Genomic DNA, 26,140 nt, shown 5'->3' with positions numbered 1-26,140 from the left:
TTTGGTTCCTGCTAAGGGCACGTACCTTGGTTGCAGTTTGTCCCCAACCCTGGTTGGGTTGTGCGGGTGGCAACCAGTCGATGTGTCCCTTTCATGTCGATGTTTCTCTCTCTCTCTCCTGCTCTATCTGAACAAAAAAATGGAAAAATGTCCTTGGGTGAGGATAAAATTTAAAAAATAATAATAAAAAAAGAGCTTAAACAGGTCTTAATCCTCTTTAGTATATAATGTTATTATCTTGAGAAAATACATGCAAGAATAGGTATTTATTGTCTTAATTATAAGTTTATTTTAATGAAAATAGTGTAAGGAAAACTTCGCTATTAATTGAAAAGAAATACTAAAGAGAAAGCATAGTCGTTTTGTTTAAAGAAAGCAATGTTGTTGCTTGAAAGCAACTTCCCTCTTAAGTGTCCAAGTCACCATCCTGCTCAGTACGTCATGTACAGTTACATCTTGAGTTGGTGATCAGAAGTCAGAACTTTGTTTTAGCTAGTTTTTTTATGAAATCATGAAATTAAGATATAAATTAAAGTGGTGATTTTTTTCTAAAGAAAAAAATAAAAAGAAAGAAAGAAACCAGTGCTGTTTAAACTGTTGACACTCAGTTCAGAGTATTTATTGCAGATCTGATCATTAGTCCCAAGTTTTAGCCCATGCTGAATACTTTGCAGTATCCCAGTTCTCAAACTTTCATAGACAGGTTAATAGTTTAGAGTAGAAGAGTTGGGCTGATATAGCTTATGGTTTTCCCTGAAAACTTGAGGATTTTCTAATTAAATGCTAGATGATCAGTGAGCTTTGCTCAGCTTACTAAATCATGAATTTTTCCATCTTAGTGACATGGTTAAAATTGGAAATGTCAAAAATGTCTGAACAAGAGCGTGATTCATGGACTTGAACCTGAACTTGCTTTCAAATTTCTTTATTAAAAAAAGACATTATAGATAGATTAACCCGAAATTATGGTATATTAACCTGTCTTTTAGCAAGACTGTGTGTCTAAGTTGGAAAACATTTAGTTCTTTCAACAAAGGTGATGTTAGTCTCTCTAAAATATAATAAAATTAATTAATTACCCAATATCAGAGTCAAAAACTACATGGTCCAAAATAACAGAAGTCATAACTCGTTAGTGTGAATGAGTGGGTTTGCTGACGATGTTTGTGAACCTGGTGTTGCCAATAATACCACCTGTCACTGGTTTTCATCAGAAATCTCCTTAGAGGCATTTGATCAGCAGGCCTGATTTCTAGTTGGGCATCTCAAGCTCAAAATGGCTCAGACTGAATTTATCACTCCCCTTTCTCCATGTAATTTGCTCCTCCCTCTGCACCTCTTTCAGTGAATGGTGGTCATTGTCCAAACCAGACACTTGAGAACTATCCTCGACTCCCCCTGCACTCCCTATAATTTTTCATTTGCCAAATCCCATCTGTTCTCCTCCTAAATTTCTCAGGTCCATTTGCTTTTCTCGGATCCTCCTGTTACTACTCTCATCCTGCCCACTAGTTATCTTTTCCTTGGACATGGTAACAGCCAACTGACTGGTTTCCCCTACTCTGTTACTGCTCTCCTCTAAGTCTATTTTCCACATGGTAGCCAGAGTGCTCCTTCTAAAGTAAAATCTGGTAAATCCTGAAGCAAAGATGAAGGACCTTATCTGCATTACCAGCTCCCTTTTCTCCCTCCTGGTTGCGCTGTAGCCATATGGTACTTTTTCCTCTTCCTGTCATTGTATGCTTTTTCCAGCCTCTGGATCTTCACCCGTGACACCAGGGCAGACTCTTCACCCTCCTCAGCCTTCAATTCCAGCTTAAACTTCTCTTCCAACCTGAAGCTTAACTTCTGCTTCTGTGCTTCTGTCTGGACTCCATAGAACTCAGTAGTTAAATCTCTTATTTTGTTATTTCTTGTGAGATGGTTTATTGCATTAGACTCTAAGGCACATATAGGAAGGGACTCTCTTGCCCATCACTGTATGCCAAGAGTTTCTCATGGTGTTTAACCCACAGAGGATATTTAGCAGATATTTATTTAATGAATAAATGATTGAGGTGTGATTTTTTTTTTGGTGGACCACAATATCTCTTATGTTACTCTGCAAAATATATTCTCAAGGTAACATGAAAGAAGAGGATTTAGAAAATGTAATACTAAGTGCATACGGCTCAGTGATGGAAAACGAGGCAGGAATGTGGTATACAATTCCAGAGGCAGAGAGGGCTTTGTTTTAAACAGTGTTCATAGTATCAATCTATCCATCAATCTCTTACCACTTTCCAGTGGAACAGAGTCTAATTTTTCACTGTGATGGATTGTAGGAACCAGCAAACTTCAAATTAGACAGTTCTTTCCAATTTCTAACCTAAATTTATCTTTGCTCTAACATAAACACATTTCTGATCTATACACATGTTATTACCGTATTTTTCCTGTTTTTCTTCAATACCCAAGTTTTTTTCCCTTTTTTATATCTTTCTTATTTTCTAGTCAGTTATTTTTATTGCTTCTATTTGAACCTTTCTGAGTATGCCACTCTTGAAGTAATAAACCAAGACAATCACCACCTGATTAATACTGAGCACAATGGAAGGATAACTATTCTTTAAAGGTTCATTATTGTGCTCTTGTGAAATATATCTTCAGCAAATCTCGGTGTGATATATTGTAAAGGATTTCATATTATTGCCACCCTGGCCAGTTTGGCTCAGCGGTTAGAGCATTGGCCCAGGGACCAGAGAGTCCCGGATTCAGTTCCCGCTAAGGGCACGTACCTCGGTTGCGGTTCATTCATCCCAGCCCCGGTTGTGGTCATGCGGGTGGCAACCAGTTGATGTGTCTCTCTCACGTCGATGTCTCTCTCTCTCTCTCTCTCTTCCTCCCTCTATTTCTCCTGCTGTATGTGAAGATAAATGCAAAAAAAAAAAAAAAAAGTCCTCAGGTGAGGATTTAAAAAAAAAAGAATATTATTGCCCTTAGTCTGAAAGGTTTTGATGAACAAATTGCAGAACGTCATTCCTTCTAATAAAATACTATTGTGCGTAGAGTTTAAATCACCTCGTGTGATCCATTAGGATATTAATACATATGTCAGTGTTTTATCCAGATTGGACTTAATTATGACCCTTTTGTCAAAGTAATTCTAAAGGATGGAGTATGTACTTTGTAAATTGGATGATACTCTTTTTTTTTGAAATCAGTAAGTTAAAAAAAATTTTCATTTAATTTAATTTTCTCCATCACCAGTTATCCCCTCTGTTCTATCTTCCACCTCCACCCACCCTCTTCTCCCACAGTCACCACACTCTTGTCCATGTCTATTAGCTCTCTCTTTTGCTCAGTCCCCCCTCCCCCAATCCCCTCCTCCCCACCAGAGCTGCCTGCCTGCTCTCTGTCTATCAGTCTGTCTCTATTTTGCTTGGTAGTTCAGTTTGTTCATTAAATACCACATATGCGTGAAATCATATGGTACTTGTCTTTCTCTGACTGACCTATTTCACTTAGCATATTACTTTCCAGGTCCATCCATGCTGTTGCAAAAGGAAAGATTTTCTTCCTTTTTATGGCTGAATAGTATTTCATTGTGGAAATGCACCACAGCTTTTAATCTATTCATTTACTGATGGACATGGCTGCTTCCAAATCTTGGCTATTGTAAAGAACGCTGCAGTGAACCTAGGGGTGTATATATTCTTTCTAATTATTGTTTTGGGTTTTTTAAAATTTTTTTTTTGGATAAGTTCTCAGAAGTGGAATCACTGGGTCATAAGGCAGTTTCATTTTTAACGTTTTGAGGTAACTTCATATGCTTTCCACAGTGGCTCTACCAATCTGCACTTCCACCAACAGTACACGAGGGTTTCCTTTTCTCCACACCTTGCCAACACTTGTTTGTTGATTTAGTGAAGATAGCCATTCTGACAGTCGTCAGGCGATATCTCATCGTGGTTTTAATTTGCATTTCTCTGATGATTAGTGACATTGAACATCTTTTCATATGTGTATTGGCCTTCTGTGTGTCCTCTTTGGAGAAGTGTCTATTAAGGTCCTTCGCCCATTTTTTAATTGGATTGTTTGACTTTTTGGTTTTGAGTTGTATGAGTTCTTTATAAATTTTGTATATTAACCCCTTATCAGATTATTATTGGCAGCTATGTTCTCCCATTCAGTGGGTTGTATTTTCATTTTGTTGGTGTCTTCCTTTGCTGTGCAAAACCTTTTAGTTCGATGTAGTACCATTTGTATGTTTATTTTTTATTTCCCTTGCCTAAGGAGATATATCAGAAAAAATACTGCTATGAGAAATGTCTGAGATTTTACTGCCTGTGTTTTCTTCTAGGATTTTTATAGTTTTGAGTCTAAAATTTAAGTCTTTAATCCATTTTGAGTTTATTCTTTTGTATGGTGTAAGAAGGTGGTCTAGAGTAATTTTTTTTTTTTGCATGTACCTGTGTACTTTTCCCAGCACCATTTATTGTATAGACTATCTTTACCCCATTTTATGTTCTTCCTTCCTTTGTCAAATATTAAGTGATCATAAAGTCATGGGTTTATTCCTGGGCTGTCTATTCTGTTCCATTGGTTTATATGTCTATTTTTATGCCAGTACTATGATATTTTGATTACCTTGTAGTATAGAGTGATATCAGGTAGCATGATTCCTCCAACTTTGTTCTTCTTTCTTAAGATTGCTGTGGCTATTTGGGGTCTTTTGTGGTTCCATGTAAATTTTTAGAATATTTGTTCTAGTTCTGTGAAATAGGCCATTGGTACCCTGACAGGAATTGCATTGAATCTATTGATTGCTTTGGGTAATATGGACATTTTAGTGATGTTAATTCTTCCTATCTATGAACATGATATATACTTCCACTTATGTGGATCTTCTTCAGTTTCTTTCTTCAGGGTTTTATAATTTTATGAGCCCAGGTCTTTTACATCCTTGGTTAAATATATTCTTAGGTATTTAATTTTTTTGATGCAATTATAAATGGAACTATTTTCTTAATTTCCCTTTCTGATAGTTCATTATTGGTGTATAAAAATGTAACTAATTTCTGGATATTTATGTTGTATCCTGCTACTTTACTGAATTCAGTTATCAGTTCTAGAAGTTTCTTGCTGGAATCTTTAGGGTTCTGTATATACAGTAACATGTCATCTGCAAATAATGACAGCTTTACTTCTTCCGTTCCAATTTGGATGCCTTTTATTTCTTCTTCTTGTCTGATTGCTGTGGCTAGGACTTCCAGTACTATGTTGAATAAGAGTGGTGAAAGCAGACATCCCTGTCTCGTTCCCAATCTTAAGGGAAATGCTTGTAGTTTTTGCCCATGGAGTATAATGTTGCCTGTGGGTTTGTCATATATGGCCTTTATTATGTTGAGGTATGTTCTCTCTATTCCTACTTTGCTGAGAGTTTTTATTATAAATGAGTGCTGGATTTTATTAAATGCCTTATCTGCATTTGTTGATATGATCATGTGATTTTATCCTTTCTTTTGTTTATGTGGTGTGTCACATTTATTGATTTGTGGATATTGTTGTAACCTTATATCCCTACAATAAATCTCACTTGATCATGGTGTATGATCTTTTTAATGTATTGCTGAATCCGATTTGCTAATATTTTGTTGAGGATTTTAGCATCTGTGTTCATCAGGGATATTGGCCTATAATTTTCTTTCTTTGTAGTATCTTTGTTTGGTTTTGGAATTAGGATAATGCTAAACTCAAAAACTGAGGTTGGGAATCTTCCCTCCTCTTGAATTTTTTGGAATAGTTTGAGAAGGATAGGTGTTAGTTCTTCTTTGAATGTTTGATAAAATTGACCTGTGAAGCTGTCCAGTCCAAGGCCTTTGTTTGTTGGGATTTTTTTTTTGACTAGTGCTTTAAATTAGTTGTCATTGGTCTATTCAGATTCATCCTGATTCAATTTGGGAAGATTGTATGTTTCTAAGAATTTGCTCATTTCATCTAGATTGTCCAATTTGTTGACATAAAATTGTTTCATAATATTTTCTTATAATCCTTTGTATTTCTGTGGTGTCAGTTTTTACTTCACCTCTTTGTCTCTGATTTTATTTATTTGGGTCCTCTCTTTTTCTTGTTGAGTCTGGTTAAAGGTTTGTCAATCTTGTATATCTTTTCAAAGTTCCAGCTATTGGTTTCATTGATCTTTCACATTGTTTTTTCACTCTATTTAATTTATTTCTGCTCTGATCTTTAATTTTTCTTTTTCTTTTACTCATTGGGGCTTTGTTTGTTGTTCTTTTTTTAGTACATTTAAGTATAAAATTAGATAGCTTATTTGAGATTTTTTATTGTTTCTTGAAGTAGGCCTGTAATGCTATGGATTTCCCCCTTAGGGCTGCTTTTGCTGTGCCTCATAGATTTTCAGTCGTCGTATTTTTATTTTCATTTGTTTCAAGGTGTCTTTTGATTTCTTCTTTGATCTCATTATTAACCCATTCATTGTCTAATAAAATGTTATTTAGCCTCCATGACTTGGTGTGTTTTTTAGTTTTTTTTCTTGTGTTTGACTTCTAGTTTCTTACCATTATGGTCAGATGAGGTGCTTGATATGATTTCAATCTTCTTAAATTTATTAAGACTTGTTTTGTGTCCTAACATGTGTTCTATCCTAGAAAATGTTCCATGTGCACTTGAAAATAATGTATATTCTGCTGCATTGGGTGAAATGCTCTGAAGAATCAATTAAATCCATCTGATCTTGCCTTGGTCAGAAGGCTTGGGTGGAGTGTCATCCCATACATGAAAAGGTTGCAGGTTTGAATCCTGGTCAGGGTACCATACCTCGGTTTGGGGTTCAATCACCAGTTGGGGTACATACAGGAGGCAACCAATTGTTGTTTCTCAATCATATTGCTGTTTCTATCTCTTCTCTCTCCCTTCCTCTCTCTCAAAAAAAAAAAAAAAAATTAAAAAAGAAACATATTCCCACATGAGGATTAAAATGAAATAAATCCATCTGATCTAATATGTCATTTAAAGCTGCTGAAGAGACATTATAAATGAAAATTATTTTTTTGAAATTGGAAAACTGTTTGTTAGAGCAATATAATTTAGTATCTAAGCACTTTCATTAATTTTTCTCATTATAAAAATTATTTTGGTTTCTTTTTCAATCACTCTATTAGAACTGCTTACACTTGGGTAACCACTTACTTCTGCACAGGTATATGTGGGATCTTCTCATTGTAAGGCACTGGACTAGGGTATGCTGAATTTACTCAGAAGTGTAATTCCTCATTTATGCCCTCAAGGGCCTAAACCATGGAAATAAAACATAAGGAACTTAAGTATTTGAAAGTGATTTATAAACTTTGAAGTAATATGGAAATATAGTTAGTTATAATTATAACTTAAAATTCTAAGACAATGAATTAATGCATCACAAAAAATAAAGATAAAAGTGCAAATGGAGTTCAAAATTGGTAGACTGTAATCAATTTGACTGGAAAGTTCAAAGAAGATGTCTTGAAAGGGTAGTAATTAGACTGGATTTTTAATGATTATATTTAAGAAGTTGATAATTTGAGAAGAGGAGGATCCTTCCGATGGAAGCAATAGCAAGAACACATGCTTAAAGTTATAGTTTAGAGGCAATAGTCTGATCAGTTCTTGGCATTATAGCATAGTGGTTAAAGCATAACTCTAGAGCCAAATTACACGCACTCAACTGTTGGTATCACTACTGCTATTATTACTTTTATTATTGTTAGTAACTTTATGTTGGGGAATTATATAATGTTTATCTGAAAAAGTAATAAAACCAATAATAATATTATAAGGTTATTATTAATAATACAATAAAAATGATAGTGATGATTGTTTGTATTTATTGAGAACTTATTGAACAGTAGTGCAGCCACTGTTTCAAAGTGTTTACATGTATTAATTCACTTTATTTTTAAACTAATTATATGAGGAAAGTACTATTATTTATTTACATTTTTTCACATGATAAACTGAGGCACAGGTAGTCCAAGTTGCCCAAGGTCAAACAACTGGTAAAACAGTTATAGAGCTCATAAGTTTAACTAGGGCCATGTTGAGGAGCAGTTTATTCGTTCATTTATTTTTTCAACTTAAATTTTTTCCAGGTTTATTGAGATATAATTTATATAAATTTCAGGTGTACAGCATAATGGGGAGCAATACAATATAAGAATGCACGTGGGTAATGGAAAAGACCATGAGGAAGAATATCTTTTGGTTAGTGGAAAACCATTTTGATTTCTGCACAGAAGAGTAATATGGTGAGACAGTATTTTAGGGAGGTGAAGCTAAAAGTATGAAGGACACAGACTGGAAGCTGTGAGACTAAGCGACTGCAGTTTTCAACTGTGAAATTGTAAGGGTCTGAGGTTGGGTGGGGACAGGAAGAATGGAAAGGAAGGGCCAGAGAGGAAGATTCAGGTGGGCTCTGTTACTAATGTCCTTATATTTAACCAACCTCTGGAATACTTAACATTTCAACCAACCTTCTTCTTCTTTTTTTTTTTTATTTTATCCTCACCCGAGGACATTTTCCCATTTTTATTCAGATAGAGTGGGAAGGAGAGAGAGAAACATCGATGTGAAAGGGACACATCGAGTGGCTGCCACCCACACGACCCAACCAGGGCCGGGGACAAACTGCAACCGAGGTGCGTGCCCTTAGCGGGAACCGAACCCGGGTCTCTCTGGACCGCAGGCCGACGCTCTAACCGCTGAGCCAAACTGGCCAGGGCTCAACCAACCTTCTTTTGAAAATTTATTTTCTTCTCTCTGTTGGTGGCTATTTTTAAATCTTGGTTTTCATCTTACCTACCTAATTCCTCATTCAGAGTTCTTTCTTGTAGTGAGCAGCCTTCAAAGTCTCAATCTGGAGCTCATTTGGTTTTCTTTTACATGCCCACTTGGCCTTATAGAGAGAGTATGCTGTCCAGTTACCTTTAATCTGGAGGCAGGTAACCTCATGGAGGGGGAAAGCCTGGCCTGAATCCCAACTACACATCATTAGTTGTGGAATAACAGTGTCTTTGATCTTAGTTTGCTCATTTACAAATGGGAATGATACCTACCTTAAGGAATTATTATGAACACTAAATAAGTCCAGGAAAAACGCTTGAAACACAGTAGTTCCTTACCAAGTTTTATTTGCTCCTTTTGTTACCTTTTCTCCTATTCAAATATTTCCCTTTGGTTCAAGTTGCTCCCCTGATGGAGGCTCTTCCTATATTAAGAGGAATAGTCATGATTTTCTTTTGCTTGCCAGATGTTAAACTGTACATTATCATCTTTCATGGATAAATAACACAGTGATTGGCTTTCACTTTTAAACATGGAATGAGTTAATACTCTAAAAACATCAGATGAACTACAAAGGGATATAATAATAACTGGTTTTATGTGAAATTACATTTCAGACTGGGTGTGAAGATTTTTCTTCAAATTGGATCCTTAAATGCAGTATGAAGACAAGCTGTAGCGACATGATGTATAAAATATAAAAATTTCTAAACCCCATACATATCTAGAAATTTAATTTGTACAGATGTTATGAATGATATAATGATTGATCTTTTATGTAGCAATTAGAAGAGGAATTTAATTTGATTCAACAGATGCTATTGTGAAGAGAATTATCTCAGCAAAATACTGATTCACACAGAATGATAGGAAGCACTTTTTTTTGGTAGATAGATGAGCTGAGATAATATTTGCTATAAATAACTAGTCAATATGGTCACTATGTTAGGGATTTGGAAATGACTCACAGGAAATGCCTTTATTCAGTTAACTTTGTGGACTTCCAAATCTCTTATTAAAAATGATAAAATGTTAGAAATAGTTTCAGAACACAGAAGAGGTTTTAGGTATGACCTAGTACAGCCACTTTGTTTCAGAGAGAAAGAAACTGAGGCTTAAAGATTAAAAGAGACTTGCCCAAGACTCCCCATGGTGATAGTGGCAAGTCAGAGATCAAACTTAGGTCTCTTAATTTCCTGGATTCTTGCCACTTTACTACAAAACCCCATGAGTATTTAAAACTTTTAAAAAATACGTTTATTGATTTTTTAGAGAAAGAGGAAGGGAGAGAGAGATGGAAACATCAATGTGAGAGGGAAGCATTGATCAGCTGCCTCCTGCACGTCCCCTACTGTAAACTGAGCCTGCAACCCGGGCATGTGCCTGACTGGGAATCGAACTGGGATCTCTCAGCCTATGGGACTGAGCTCAATCCACTGAGCCACACTGGCCAGGCAAGTATTTAAACATTATTTCAACCAAACCCTGACCTAGAAATGAGATTTCTGTGAAGTGGCAAAAACATAAATATTAAGACTTGGGACTAAAACTTCTGTAATCATTTCTGATTTCTTTTTCTATTCCATATTTCTTTAAAAATATATGTATTGTTATTATTTTTTTAAATCCTCATTTGAGGATATTTTTAAATTCATTTTCAGATAGAGTGGGAGGGAGGAGTAGAGAGAGAAAGTGAGAAGGAGGGAGAGACACACTGATGTGAGAGAGACTCATTGATTGGTTGCCTCCCACACAGCCCTGACCAAGGCTGGGGACTGGTTGGTACGGGCCTTGACCGGAATCAAACCCACAACTCTTTGGTCCACGGGTTGATGCTCTAATCACTAAGCAAAACCATCCAGGGCATAAAAATAAATTAAAAAATCTTTAAGATAATAAAAGTTTGGTTATCTTTCAAAAATTCACATAAAATGGATGCTTTAGGAGTATGTGTCATGTTGGTACCCTGAGTACTGACATTCCACGAGGGGGAAGTGGACTCCAGTTTGAGAATATGCCACAAAGATTGCTTATGGCCAAGCTAGTTCATAGTACCCCAAGGTGAATTTGATTTTGAAGAAAAATTAACTGTCCATACATTTTCTGAATATAAAAAAAATTCTTACCATTTAACTGTTGATGAAATTTTATTTTATTTGGAAAATTATTGGAATTATAGCACCAGAAAGCCACTTTAAAACAATATGGTAAACTCTTTTTCTTTCCTGCCTAGGTTAAATTCATATTAAAACACACACACACACACACGCATGCACAAGCACACACATGCACATGCACACCGATGCTTAAAAGGCTTTCTAAAAGACTTCAGGTTCATGTGGGAGGAGAGGACATTAGCACTGATGGACAGACAATGTGGGAACTAGGAATGCTATGTTCTAAAGCCCAGTTGTGACTTTTGGACTGTCACTTGAAATCTGTAAAATGCTTGTTTTACTTAACTAAGTCAAGATACAAGGGCAAAATGGAATAGAAACTTTGATGTGCCCAAAACTCAAAGAAAGTTTTCTTAGAGTGCATAACAGATGCAGTAGTCACTGTGTGGTAAATATATATGAGACTGTCAAAAAGCATCAATATGTGGAAGTTAGTAAGCATTTTAATGAGAGAAATTTATTTGTTGTTGCTATTTTGATATTTCATCTGCTTCTCATTTCTACTTTCCTGGTCTAGGTAAAACCAGAAAAAAGGTAAAGATTATTTGAATGAATTATTTGAATAAATTATTATTTGAATGAGCAGTGGTCGCCCTCTGGGAGAGTGCACATAAGCATGATCTAGGTAGTCTTCCCAACCACAGATATCCACCCTCTTTCCCATTCTGAGATTCTCTGTCCTGGGGGAGAACCATGATTTTGGAGCAACGAGTTAAAATATATTTGGAAGGCACCCAAACCACGAAGTCTGTGAGATTTGTACCAAATTTTCAACTTCAGTGGAGTCTGGGTTTATTTAGCAAAGTGGCACATTTTTGGTTTGATGATTTAAGTTTTATTTTTAAATTAAATTGTAGTATAAGATGAAGTTACTCTAGAAATATTTGTGTTTAAATCTTCCAAGGATACTATTTATGAGCAAAATAATTGTTCATTATGGCTAAGCTCAGAATTCTTAAAAAATTATAGCAGTCATATTCTTATTGTTCCAAGTGACAGATCTCTCCCAGCAAGTAAAATTTTCATTGAAAAGAAAGAGGTGCCCTGGCCCAGTGGCTCAGTTGATTGGAGCATTGGCCCCTACACCGTAAGGTTGTGGGTTTGATTCCTGGTCAGGGCACATACCAAGGTTGTGGGTTTGATTCCTGGTCAGGGTGTGTACAGAAGGCAACTGATTGATGTTTCTCTCTCATATTGATGTTTCTCTCTCTCTCTCTCCCCCTTCTTCTCTTTCTAAAAATCAATAAAAGATATCCTTGGGTGAAGATTAAAAAAAGAAGTTATTTTTCCACTCAAACAAGATGCTTATTTTTTAAAAAAGTTCAACCACTAGGTTTTACCTTATAGGAAAAGATAGCATTTTCTTTGCCCAGTGACTCCAATTCATCTCTAATGCATGAGGTTTTATAAGCCTTGAATTTGCATTAGTGCTTTTTGAAACTAAAAGAATTTTGTGAAAACAGCACAGTACCTGGTGCATGGTAGAAGCTCAAGAAATCCTTTCTTTTCTCCCTTTTCTTCTTTCTCAAGAGATACAGAATATATTTCAAGGAATAATATATAGGAGTGGACAAAGTGGGTTTACAGTTATTTGTATGGAAAATAATACAGTAATTAAAAATAGTAATACAAAAATAAACTATGTTTTGCAGCTGTAAACCTACACCAACTCATGTATTTATTGGTTTGGAAACTTTGTCAAAAAATTAGAAAAACCCCTCTGCTGGGCAATGTGTCTCTTTTTTTAAGCACATTGATCAGAATGTAATAACAGGCAAGCTTTTTAAAGGAATTTCATTCAACTGAGCTCAATTTAACCAACTTTTATCTATTATCTACAACATATAAGGCACTTGTATGGACCTTGTAGAGGACAGAAAGATGAACACATAGTTCCTGTGTTCAAGGAGTTTATAATCCAAGGTTGGTGAATATGAGAGGGGCATCAATTCAATATGATATAAACACACACACATTCACATGTATACATGGACACACATACACACATATGCATAGCACCCTGTAGAATCCAGGTCTCCAAACTTCTAACCCATTATTCTTTCCACTATACTACACGTCTCTGCTACTGGATGCCCAGCTCCTTGAGAAAGAAAGTGGGTTTTAATTTCCACCTTCCATTTACTCAGTGTCGCCTGTGCTTCAGTATATCTCCAAGTGTTAGCCTTCTTTCACTAAATTAGAACTTTGCAAAGAAGCATGCATGAATTAGCAAACTATATGAATTCTAGATTATTTATGAGTAAGAATAAATTTAAAAAATAAAGTAATACAGTAATCCAATTTCCTTACTAACAAATGTTTTGTTGATAGAGGAAAGTAGAAGTCTTTCTGGGCCTACTTGAATGAACATATAAGACTGAAGTATAATATTCTAAAGTACTTAAAAACAGTTCATCTAGAAAATGTAAGTAGGTCATGCATCTTACCTTGATCAAAGTATAATAAACTCAGTTATTATTGGCAATGGAATTATGATTATTATTATAGCGTGTTCACATATATAACGCTTTTTGCTTATTTTGTTTCTCCCTCTAGATTTTAAGATTTTTCTTTTCACTGTAGAGAATAAGACAGTGTTTTCTTCCCAAACATCTAATCTGTGTAAATCCAAGGTGGACAGCAGGTAGCTCATTAATATATTCATTATGCAAGGAACTGCATTATGCTCAGAGGAATATGAAGAAGAAGGGGATAAGATGATATGACTCTTGGCTTTAAGATACTTCTATTCTATTAGGAGATGGCACATGTAATTACAGCGGGGGATACTATGTTCCATGAAAGAGATCCAAATAGAGTGCTGTGTTACTTTTGCCTGGGAACCTGAAGGAAACCTTCCTAAAATAGCTGGCATTTGAGCTGGGCTCTTAAAGTTGAGGCTGGATTTGAGCAAAAGAAGATACTTCTGTGTATGAATTAGTTAAGGTAGTTAAAAGACCTAGTTCTTACTACAGTGTCTGGCTCCTAGTAGGTGTTCAGTAAAGGTGTGCTGAATAAGTGCGCACATTTCACAGTTACTTGCTTGCCACTAGCTAACTGTTTTCCTTATATGAAGAGTGTCAGAAAAGCAATTGGAAAAATTTCACCCAACTTTTTACTTGGGCAGTGCCTCTGCATTTATCAGGGGCTTTAACTGCTTAGTTTCCTTACATTCATCTTCTTATGAAAATTAACCATCATGTTTTGCCCCTGCAAATGGTGCAGCTTCTTGGTGGCTATTTCACATACCCTTTACTAATCAGCTGTTCACCAGCGAGCTAATTGACATCTGACAAACAGATGATCATCTGCAATGAATGAGAGGAGGAATAACCAGCAGTTGGGAAGTGACTGGTTTGGCATTATTGCATTGCATGGGTAGAGAGTGGTGGATGCTTATTTTCAAACCAGTTATGAAGCTAGGGAGATGTGGGTAATTTTTGTGGGGGACAGTTCTGAAATGCTGTGTTCATGAATGCAAGCAGAGTGCAGAGCCGGGCAATGATGCCAGCATTGGTAGTCCTCAAGCTCTACCGTATGCTTACCATGTGATTTATCACTTGCATTGAATATCTGCTTAATTTTATAATAGGAGATGAATGTTTGCATGCATTATCATAAGGAAAATCTGAATATTGATCATTATAAACATCACTGTTTTGAAATGTTACTTCTGAGAAGACTGAGGGAATTTGACATACCTACTTGTGACAGTGTCTATCTTTTTGATTAAACATGATTTCCTGCTACTTTGGATGCCTTTATTGCTGTTAATATTTTCATTTTGTATTCACTTATGCTTTTCCAGCAAAATATTTTGTTGTTGTTATTGATTAAAACACGACTAGAGGGTCATCTACTTAAAAAAAAAAAAGTAGCTGACAGGCTTCCTATAGCCTTTGATTATCTCCTCTGCCCATGGTCATAGTTCTTAACATAGTCTTCTTTATCTTTTTTAGATTTGATTCTTACTTTGTGCTGTAGTTTTGGAAAATTGTCATCTGCTGTGTTTTTACTCGACACCCTGTGTTCTAGTTCCCCAGTCCCTGTGTACAGGGTTAACATAGTAGGTGTTCATTTAATATTTGTACAGTGATTAGATAAATCAATCTAGCTCTTGAATTCCAGTTAAACCTTCTACTTGTTGATTGTGTTCCCTGATTATTTGAATTTTTCCTGCCTTTTCTTTGTCCATCAGTATGTTCCACACAGATGGTAGGACACCTCTATTATTTCAGGTTGGGCCTCCATCTTTGCTGAAGCAGCCTTTTGAAAGATGCTTTGACATTCAAAATAAACTTTCTTTCCACTCCATACCAGTTAAATATCTCCTGCATGCCGGTCTCAACCCAGAGGGCCAAGTCCCTGGAGGCCTTGCAGGCTTCTGTGTTTGGCCATAGCAAACTGGATCATGTTGCTCTATGTATGACAGAGGTGTCCGTATTTCCAGGTGTGCCTAGGACAAAGCTGATTTTCGCCTGCTTTTCTGGTTTGTTTTCATTAATAGAACCCCTTCAAAAGTACCTCTTTCAAAAGTACCGCAGTTGGGATAGCATATTATATAATATGGTCACCTAACCTCTTCCTAAAATATGACAGTAACTAAGCTTAAATTTTGTCTTATCTGTGTCAATTTTAGTAATATATTGAGAAACTCTGAGGTTTAGTTCTTTTTAAATCAGATCATATAAGTTTCTAGTTTCAGTGATTTTGAGTTTATAGCTATTTGAATAGAGATTTTAAAAACATCAAATAGACAAATTGTGACAAAATATTTTTCTCAAGGCTAACACATTTATTGTGCCTTATATTATCACAGGCTTAAGAATTCCTGGGAAGTAAATTTTAAGAGATTTGTTTCATGCTCTTCATCAGATATTCTGTAAAGCAACACACTGCCTAAGACACTTAATTTTGAGTGCCTGTATTGTATATGTTTAGTTATGTAAGCTGTTTTGGGGACCATAGAGCAAATGCTATAGTTAGTGAATCACTCAAATGAGGGATGACAACAATTCTAAAAATATAGCCTCTCAGAGTATCAAAAAATAAAAAAATAAAAAAAAAGATAGCAAGCCTTTCATGTGCAGTGTAGCAGAAAATGACTAGGCCCTGGTAATTATTCTCAGGGCTGCTGTCTGTGAGTTAAGGCTTAAATGCCTTGAATTGCAGATGCTTCAACTTCATTTTTATTCGCTTTGTGAAGTCCCCTAAAATTGCTGCTAATTACTGTAATCGAAAGGGAACAGTGGGATCTTGTGAGTACATTTAAACGAAACATAATCAGAGTGAGGCCTACAAAGTGACACAGCACTTTCTCTGATAAATTCTGTGAACTTTACAGATATTATTTTGCTTTCCTAATGTTTTGATGGATACTAAGATATTGGAAAAAGGAAAAAGATAACCCGCAGTATAGACCCTATGCATTTCTATTATGCATGCCTCACTTACCTTGACTTACGGAGTTAAATGTTTGTGTTTGGACTAGTTTTCATGATGAGTAAAAAAAAAAATTCTGTTTCTGCTCCTGTTTTTCTTCTTTTTATATCCTCTGCCTATTCCAGAACAGGTAAAGAGGAGAGTTTTCATATGAGGGTAAGATCAACAAAGGTGGGTTTATTATAGTCTAGAGCTGCTTCGTGTAGGGTCTAAGAATCCTTTATATAGGAAAGAACCTTTATCTCCCAGACCTATTTTGACTCTGATTTCTAATTTCACTGTCTCCAATACCTTTTTTTTTTTTTTTTACATAAGTAATTGTATATTAAAATAGAAGTAAGATAACCTGACTCAAAATCATAGATTTCATAGGTGGGACATGAGAGAATTTATCCCTCTACTTTCTATGAAGTACCACAACTCCCAACTCCAGGAAGATGTCTTCTATGTCAGACTTGAAGACTTTTAGAGGACAGTCCATTCCAATAACTGCACTCTCTCAGAAATATTTTTTAGATCTAACCCACGTCCTTCATATTGGAATTTAAGGCTATTTCCTTTGGTTCTGTCCTCATTGTAGCTAGAGAACAGCTGGTCACTGGAATAGCTGATCAAATACCTTAAGAATGTTATTAAATCATCCATCAGTCTTCCCATCACCAGGCACAGTAATCTCAGTTCCTTTAATCTTTCCCCATAGATATTACTTTCCAACCCTTTAATCATCTTTGTGGCTCTTCTCCACTTTAGTAGAGTTAAATTTGAACCCTACAAATTGGGTACAGGTTTAAAAAAACTGTTTCTTTTAGAATAAGCAGCAACTATCTGGTCCTACAGAGATTTGGCAGAGGTACAGCTGCACCCAGAGTCCCCTTTCATCCCAGAAGCAGACTTAGTTCCTAGACCTTTTCCTTCCATGTTCACAGAGCAATTTCTTCCACATGTGTTGATGGCCCCACAACCCATGTGGTCAAAAAGAGATGAAGGCTTAATTTTAAGGTGATACTCCTGCTAAGCTCCTATTTTCTCCCCTCCTACACTGAAAAATTTTAGTTTGTGAATATAACTATTAGTTGAAGGAGTATTTTGATAGAAATAGAAAAATTGAATAAATGAATATTTTGTGTAAAGAATTTCTCAAACTCTGCAAGTAAAGATTAAGAAAGTTTTAGTGAAATAAAAGAGGCAATAACTTCCATTTGTTTTCATAAAAGTGTGAATTTCTAACTGTAAATAATGTCAATACTTAGAATGTGAGTTTTAAGTAATAAGGAAGAATCATTTACATACAGTGTTTTACTTCTAGTCTGCTGGGATTATACCATAAGTCTTGTCCAGTTTGAACTCCATCTTGTGAACACTAATATTGGCTAGTCTCTCAGACCATGAAACTACTATTCTTAATTTGATCTTCAACCGCACTGCCTCAGCTCTTGAAAAAACTTTGACAAATTGTGTGTTGGTGTGTGTGATTATTGTAAGGAGTGAAGTGGAATGCATATAGGTTAAAGACATTTATTATTCCAAGGTTAGGGTTTGCCTTTTAAAAAATGACGCCAAAGACTATCAAGTAGAATAGACTATTAGAAAAATTGCTGGTGGACTTAACTTCTTGTTACACAAATGATACAAAGCTGAGGAAATGTGGCTATGAAACACAGCAGCTATTGGAGAGTTTGTAAGAAAAACTGGATGACAAGCATGCAAACATGTGCAAAGCAAGCAGTATTCTACTTTAGAAAGGCTCAGGGCACTGATGTCACAGTTAGGGAATGTGGCTGGTATGAAAGGTGAAGCTCATCGACCATTAATATTCCAGACCCAGGCCTCTTGGTCTTTGTATTCAGCTCTCATTACAAACTTGACACAACTTAAGGATGCAAGGTAGAAAAAAGTCAAGATTTGATATGCTGTCTTTCTGTCAACTTTTTTTTTTTTTTTTTAGTTTAAGTGCAATAGAACTGTATTATACTTGTAATAAAAAAGACTTATGAACACATCAGGAATCTGTACAGATGAATTAAAGTCATGGAGGTAGTTGTCTGGGGGTGAGATTGGGGTTACTAGGTTCCACTAACTCTACTTCAGCAACAAATTCTAAATGTTTCCTGTGTTGTAAATTAGAAACTACTTGTTTTAATTAAGACCATCTGTAAACTCACAATGACTTGGGGACTCAAGGAGTGCCAAGGTGAAAACCAGTGGTGTTTATCTGAGTCACTTATTCCTCAGGTCATATATATATATATATTTTTTTTGCTAGGCAAATATTTTATAAGTTTGCGTTAACACATGATCTACTTCCTCCAAAGTGGCTATCAGGTGATTTAATGATGTTGTATTCAGAAACCGTCTAGAAAACAAGGCCACCCTCCCTGGTGTATACATGGCTTAATGTAATTTTTAGCAATAGATCTTGATGATTAAAACAAGGTATCTGTTATTTTAGGGATTGGATGAAGGTGAGAGTGAAGAAACATGGCACTCCAGAAAATACAAACCATATATATGACATTTTGGAAAGAAAGAGGGAATTTAAGTGAGAAGACGAGGGATGTTAGCAAAGCTAAAAAGGAGTAGCTATAGCATAGAGCAAGCATGTGAGAATTGAAAGATATCTTAGAGATTGTATAGCTCAATCCTTTCCGTTTGTAGATTAAAAACACAGAAAACCACTCCCACTCCAACCCCGGAACTGCAGAAATGTCTTTCTTTCTTTGTCTTTGTATTCTTCTATTGAAAGACTGGTGGGATGAATACTCAGATAGTGAACAGTGATTCAACAAATAAGTATGTGAGGTACTGTGTAGTGTTCTGGAAGAATTAATCTTCATTCAAATGAACAAATAATAAATTGATTTTAGAAAAATTAAATAAGTACTCTCATGGGATTATTTATTTGTACTCTGTATTGTTTGAGAAAGGATTTAAAACTTAATATGGGATAAAAACATGTACACGTGATCACAATACAGTAGTGGTGGTTGGACTTAAAGAATTATCAAACTACCAGGCAGACAAATGTATTCCTTTATTTAATTCTTGCAGACCTTATAAGGTACTATTATTGCTATTCTTCCTATTTTATAACTTACAAAAGTGAAGCACAGAGAGATTAAATCACCAGCTCAAGTGACAAGGTAAAGGTTCGAAATCAGGTCTGTCTGTCTGCAGAGTTTGCTCATAACTGTGACATCACTGTGCCTCTGACTATATAAGGCTAAATACTAATGTACTGGAAGAAAGAGGTATATGGACTTTATGTGGATTTCAAAAATTGGAGAAAATCACTTGGGCCAAGGTGGATGGCAGGACTGGAGGTAGGTCTGCAGAGGTGGTGGCCCTTGTAATGGCCTTTGACAGATGGTGGATTTTAGACAGATAATGAGAAATATGTTCCTGAAAGTTTAAAGAATCTATATTTTCTTTTAGTAATGTTGGGATGAATTTTACAGTAGTTGGTTCAAAGCTGGCCGTTTAATCATTCCTTTACAGTGTACATCCTGTGCATTAATAAAAATAAAAATTTGCCAATCTTGGCTTTAAATAATCCTTAGGATAATTTCCTTTTTTGGTTTAATTTTTATTTCTCTTCTTACTGCCCCAATGAAGGTTTATACCCATAAATATTACACTGAAAATATTCAATTTGGGTAAACGCTAATTTTCCTCCAAAATATGTTGAGTTCTGAAAGAGAATTTTTCGCAATGCCTTAGGCGTGAGATGCATTATTCATCTCTACTGATGGATGAATTGCCCTTGCTTTCTATTTCCCTAGTTGTGTCATTTGTTTGAGTAGTCACTTCTCAGCACATATCCGTTTGAATTAGTATTTTCGATTTTGTTGGATAAATACACAGAAGTAGAATTGCTTGGTCTTAGTTCTGTTTTTAATTTTTTAGGGGACCTTCATACTGTTTTCCATAGTGGCTGCATCAATTTGAAATCCTACCAATAATGCAGGAGGGCTCCCTTTTCCCCACATCATAAATCATTTGTTGATTTATTGATGATAGCCAATAGGACAGGTGTGAGGTGATATCTCATTGTGGTTTTAATTTGCATTTTTCTGATGATTAATGATGTTGAACATTGTTTCATATGTCTATTGGCCACCTGTATGTCCTCTCTGGAGAAATATCTGTTCAGGTCCTCAGCTCATTTTTATTATTTATTTATTTATTATTTTTTTCAAAATTTATTTATTTTTGTTACAGATGTTTCTCCTTTTCCCCCCATTGATTCCCCCTTCTACCACCCTCCCCACCCTGTCCCCAGCTTTGTTGTCCATGTCCATTGTTCATGCATACATGCATATAAGTTCTGTGATTTATCTCTCCCCAACCACCCCCTCTTCTGTGGATTGTCAGTCTATACCCACTTCCACGTCTCTGAGACTACCCCATTCCTCAGACTGTTATGTTCATTATATTCCACAAATAAGAGAGATCATATGATACTTGTCTTTCCCTGTTTGGCTTGTTTCACTTAGATAGTACTTTCCAGGTCCCTCCATGTTGTCTCGAAGGATAAGAGATCTTTCTTTCTTATAGCTACATAGTAATCCATTGTGTATATGTACCACAGCTTTTTTATCCATTTGTCTACTGATGGACGTTTAGGCTATTTCCAGATCTTAGCTATTGTAAATAGTGCTGCTATGAACATGGGGTACATATATTCTTTCTGATTGGTGTTTCAGGCTTCTTAGGTTATATTCCTAGAAGTGGAATCACTGGGTCAAATGGAAGTTCAATTTTTATTTTTTTGAGGTAACACCATATTGTTTTCCCTAGTGGCTGCACCAATCTGCATTCCCACCAGCAGTGTACTAGAGTTCCCTTTTCTGCACACCCTCGCTAACACTTGTTTGATGATTTGTTGATGGCAGCCATTCTGACAGGTGTAAGGTGATACCTCATTGTTGTTTTAATTTGCATCTCTCTGATGATTAGTGATGTTGAGCATTTCTTCATATGTGTCTTAGCCATTTGTATGTCCTAATTGGAGAGGTGTCTATTTAGTTCCTCTGCCCATTTTTTAATTGGATTCTTTGTCTTCCTTTTGTTGAGTTGTATGAGCACTCTATATATATATTGGAAATTAACCCCTTATCTGATATATCATCGACAATTATGCTCTCTCATGCAGTGGATTGCCTTTCCATTATGATGATAGTATCTTTTGCTATGCAGAAGCTTTTGAGTTTGACGTAGTCCCATGTGTTCATTTTCTCCTTTGTTTCTGTTGCCTTAGGTGATGTATCAGTGAAAATTCTGCCGCGTATGATGTCTGAAATTTTGTTGCCTACATTTTCTTATAGGATTTTTATGGATTCATGAGTCACGTTTAAGTCTTTATCCATTTTGAGTTTATCCTTGTGTATGGTCTAAGTTGATGGTCTAGTTTCATTTTTTTGCATGTAGCTGTCCAATTTTTTCAACACCATTTATTAAAGAGGCTATCTTTACTCCACTGTATGCCCTGGCCACCTTTTTCAAATATTAATTGAGCATAATGTCTTGGGTCCATTTCTGGGTTCTCTGTTCTGTTCCACTGGTCTATATGCTTGTTCTTGTGCTAGTACCAGGCTGTTTTGATTACAGTAGCTTTGTAGTATAACCTGATATTTTGGTATTGTGATCCGACCTACTTTGTCCTTCTTTTTCAAGATTGCTGTGGCTATTCAAGGTCTTTTTTGGTTCCATATGAACTTTTGAAGCATTTTTTCTAGTTCTGTGAAAGATGTCGTTGGTATTTTGATGGGGATTGCATTGAATCTATAGATTGCCTTGGGTAGTATGGACATTTTAATAATGTTAATTCTTCTAATCCATGAACAAGGTATGTGCTTCCACTTTTTTTATTTCTTCCTCTATTTCTTTTTTCAATGACCTGTAGTTTTCTGTGAATAGGTCCTTTATTTCTTTGGTTAAGTTTATTCTTAGGTATCTTAATGTTTTTGCCGAAATGGTCAATGGGATTGGGTTTTTAGTTTCTCTTTCTGTGAGTTTATCATTGGTGTATAAGAATGCCATCGATTTCTTGATGTTAATTTTGTATCCTGCTACTTTGCCAAATTCATTTATTAAATCTAGTAATTTTTGATGGAGTCTTTGGGGTTTTCCACGTATAGTATCATGTCATCTGCAAATAATGACAGTTTCACTTCCTCCTTTCCAATTTGGATTCCTTTTATTTTTTCTTCCTGTCTGATTGCTGTGGCTAAGACTTCCATAACTATGTTAAATAAGAGTGGTGAAAGTGGGCATCCCTGTCTTGTTCCTGTTCTTAAGGGAAATGCTTTTAATTTTTGCCCATTGAGTATGATGTTGGCTGTAGGTCTTTCATATATGGCCTTTATTATGTTAAGATATGATCCCTCTATTCCCAGATTGCTGAGCATTTTTATCAGAAATGGGTGCTGAATTTTGTCGAAAGCTTTTTCAGCATCTGTTGATGTGATCATATGATTTTTATCTTTAATTTTGTTTATGTGGTGTATCACATTTATTGATTTGTGAATATTGTACCAGACTTGCATCCCTGGGATGAATCCCACTTGGTCATGGTGAATAGTTTTTTTTGATGTATTGCTGAATTCGATTTGCTAGTATTTTGTTCAGGATTTTGACATCTATGTTCATCAGGGACATTGGCATGTAGTTTTCTTTCTTTGTAGTGTCTTTTTCTGGTTTTGGAATTAGAATTATGCTGGCCTCATAAAATGAGTTTAGAAGTCTTCCTTCTTCTTGAATTTTTTGAAATAGTTTGAGGAGAATGGGTATTAGTTCTTTGAATGTTTGGTAAAATTCCCTCGTGAAGTTGTCTGGCCCTGACCTTTTGTTTGCTGGAAGAGTCTTGATTACATCTTCAATTTCTTCTGTTGTTATTGGTCTGTTCAACTTTTCTATCTCTTCCCGGTTTAGTTTTGGGAGACTGTGTTTCTAGAAATGTGTCCATTTCTCTTAGATTGTCAAATTTGTTGCCGTATCATTGTTCATAATATTTGTTTACAACCCTTTGTATTTCTGTGGTGTCAGTTATCATCGCTCCTCTTTCATTTCTGATTTTGTGTATTTGGGTTCTCTTTCTTTGTTTCTTGGTGAGTCTAGCTAAGGGACCATCAATCTTGTTTATCTTTTCAAAGAACCAGCTCTTTGTTTCATTGATCCTTTGAATTGTTTTTTTGGTCTCTATGTCATTTATTTCTGCTCTGATCTTTACTATTTCCTTCCTTCTACTTGCTCTGGGGTTTTCTTTCTGTTTGCTTTCTACTTATTTAACTTGTGAGGTTAGATAGTCTATAAGAAATTTTTCTTGCTTCTTGAGGTAGACCTGTAGAGCTATGAACTTCCCTCTCAGAACTGCTTTCACTGCATCCCGTAGATTTTGTGTAGTTGTGTGTTCATTTTCCTTGGTTTCCAGGAAGTTTTTAATTTCTTCCTTGATCTCCATGGTAACCCATTCATTGTTCAATAACACGCTATTTAGCCTCCATGTTTTCAAATGTCTTTGCATGTTCTTGTTGCAGTTGATTTCTAGTTTCATGCCATTGTGAACTGAGAAGATGCTTGATACGATTTCAATCTTCTTGAACTTGTAGAGACTTAGTTTGTGCCCTAACATGTGGTCTATTTTTGAGAATGTCCCATGTGCACTTGAGAAGAATGTGAATTCTGCAGTTTTAGGGTGTAATTCTCTATAGATATCTATGAAATCCATTTGATCTAGCGCTTCATTTAAAGTCTGTGTTTCTTTGTTACTTTTTTGTCTGGAAGATCTATCTAGTGATGTCAGCGGGGTGTTGAAGTCCCCTGCTATGATTGTATTGCTGTTGATTTCTCCTTTGAAGTCCGCCAAAAGATTTTTATATATGTTGGTGCTCCTGTATTGGGTGCATATATGTTTACCAAGGTTATATCTTCCTGTTGGATAGATCCTTTCAATATTATGTAGTGGCCTTCTTTGTCCCTGGTTATTGTCTTCATTTTGAAATCTACTTAATCAGATATGAGTATTGCTACCCCAGCTTTTTTTTTTTTGCTTTTCATTTGCTTGAAAGATTTTTTTCCATCCCTTCACTTTCAACTTATGTGAGTCTTTTATTGTGAGGTGGGTGTCTTGTAAACAACATATATGTAAGTCATGCTTTCTTATCCAGTCAGCTACTCTGTTTCTTTTTATCGGAGCATGGCCAAAGTTATCTCCATCACCTCCAAAATTTCCTCCACGACCCATTAAATTGCCAGATCCACCTCCACGGCCTCTTTGCAACCCGGCAGACTGCATTTCTTGTTTATAAAGGGCCTTTTTCACTTCACAATTATGCCCAATAATAGTGTGGTATTTCTGAACAACAATTTTATCAACTGTATCATGATCATCAAAAGTTACAAAAGCAGCCCTGGCCGGTTTGGCTCAGCGGTTAGAGCGTCGGCCTGCGGTCCTGAGAGACCCGGGTTCGGTTTCCGCTAAGGGCACGTACCTCGGTTGCAGTTTGTCTCCGGCCCTGGTCGGTTGTGCGGGTGGCAGCCACTCGATGTGTTCCTTTCACATCGATGTTTCTCTCTCTCTCTCTGTTCCTTTCTCTCCCTCCCACTCTACCTGAACAAAATATGGAAAAATGTCTTCGGGTGAGGATAAAAAAAAAAAAAAAAGTTACAAAAGCAAATCCTTTTTTCCCACTTTGCCTGTCTTCCATAACTTCTATGGTTTCAATCTTGCCATACTTTTCAAAATAGTCTCTCAAATTATATTCTTCTGTATCTTCTTTAATACCACCAACAAAAATTATCTTTACTGTTAGATGGGCACCAGGCTTTATAGAATCCTCTCTAGAAACAGCTTTCTTTGGTTCCACTACACGCCCATCAACCTGTGTGGTTGAGCACACATTGTTGCATCCACCTCTTCAACGCAAGAGTAAATCACAAAACCAAAGCCCCGGGAAGGTTTTGTTTGGGGGTCTTTCATCACCACACAATCTGTGAGCATGCCCTATTTCTCAAAATGTTCTCTTAAACCATCATCTGTAATTTCAAATCTCAGACCACCAATAAACATTTTTCTCAACTGCTCTGGTTCCTTCGGATCATGGTTCTCCTCGCCCCCCCGCCGGCGACAGTGACGGCCAGAGTTAGGCTGGGGGCGACCGGGTGGTGGTTTTACCTCCATTTTGAGACCAGACTCGCCTCTTCCAAGTTGAGTTCCCTTCTGTCCATTTTAAAATTGTCTGTTTTCTTGTGTGTGTATGTGTGTGTGTGTGTGTGTTTTATGAGTTCTTTATACATTTTGGCTATTAACCCCCTATTGGATATGTCACTGGCAAATATCTTCTCCTAATTATTAGATTTTTTTTGTTGGTGGTGGTTTCCTTTATTGTGCAAACACTTTTTAGTTTGACTAAGTCCCAATTGCTTATTTTTTCTTTTTTTCTCTTGCTTGAGGAGTTATATCAGAATAAAATATCACTAAGAGCAATGTCAGAAAGTTTACTACCTATGTTTTCTTCTAGGAGTTTAATGAGTCTTACTTTTAAGTCTTTAATTCATTTTGAGTTTATTCTTGTGTATGGTGAAAGAAAGTGGTCTAGTTTCATTTTATTGCATATGTCTGTCCAATTTTCCCAATACTATTTATTGAATAGCCTGTTTTTACCCCATTGTATATTCTTGCCTCCTTTGTCATAGATTAATTG

The 26,140-nt window shown here is 36.0% G+C and overlaps 1 protein-coding gene and 1 pseudogene across 3 annotated transcripts in view; one reads left to right on the top strand and one right to left on the bottom strand.

Moving 5' to 3' along the window:
- The window catches only part of COL25A1 (collagen type XXV alpha 1 chain), a 512,404-nt gene that overhangs the window by 37,306 nt on the left and 448,958 nt on the right, over positions 1 to 26,140 (top strand). The window lies entirely within an intron of this gene.
- LOC118637596 lies at positions 1,418 to 25,617 on the bottom strand (annotated as a pseudogene).

The sequence above is a fragment of the Molossus molossus genome, unplaced genomic scaffold, assembly GCF_014108415.1.
Source record: "Molossus molossus isolate mMolMol1 unplaced genomic scaffold, mMolMol1.p scaffold_m16_p_1, whole genome shotgun sequence".
Taxonomy (NCBI): Eukaryota; Metazoa; Chordata; class Mammalia; order Chiroptera; family Molossidae; genus Molossus; species Molossus molossus.
Note: the sequence above shows the minus strand (reverse complement) of the source record. Positions and strands in the feature narration are given on the sequence as shown.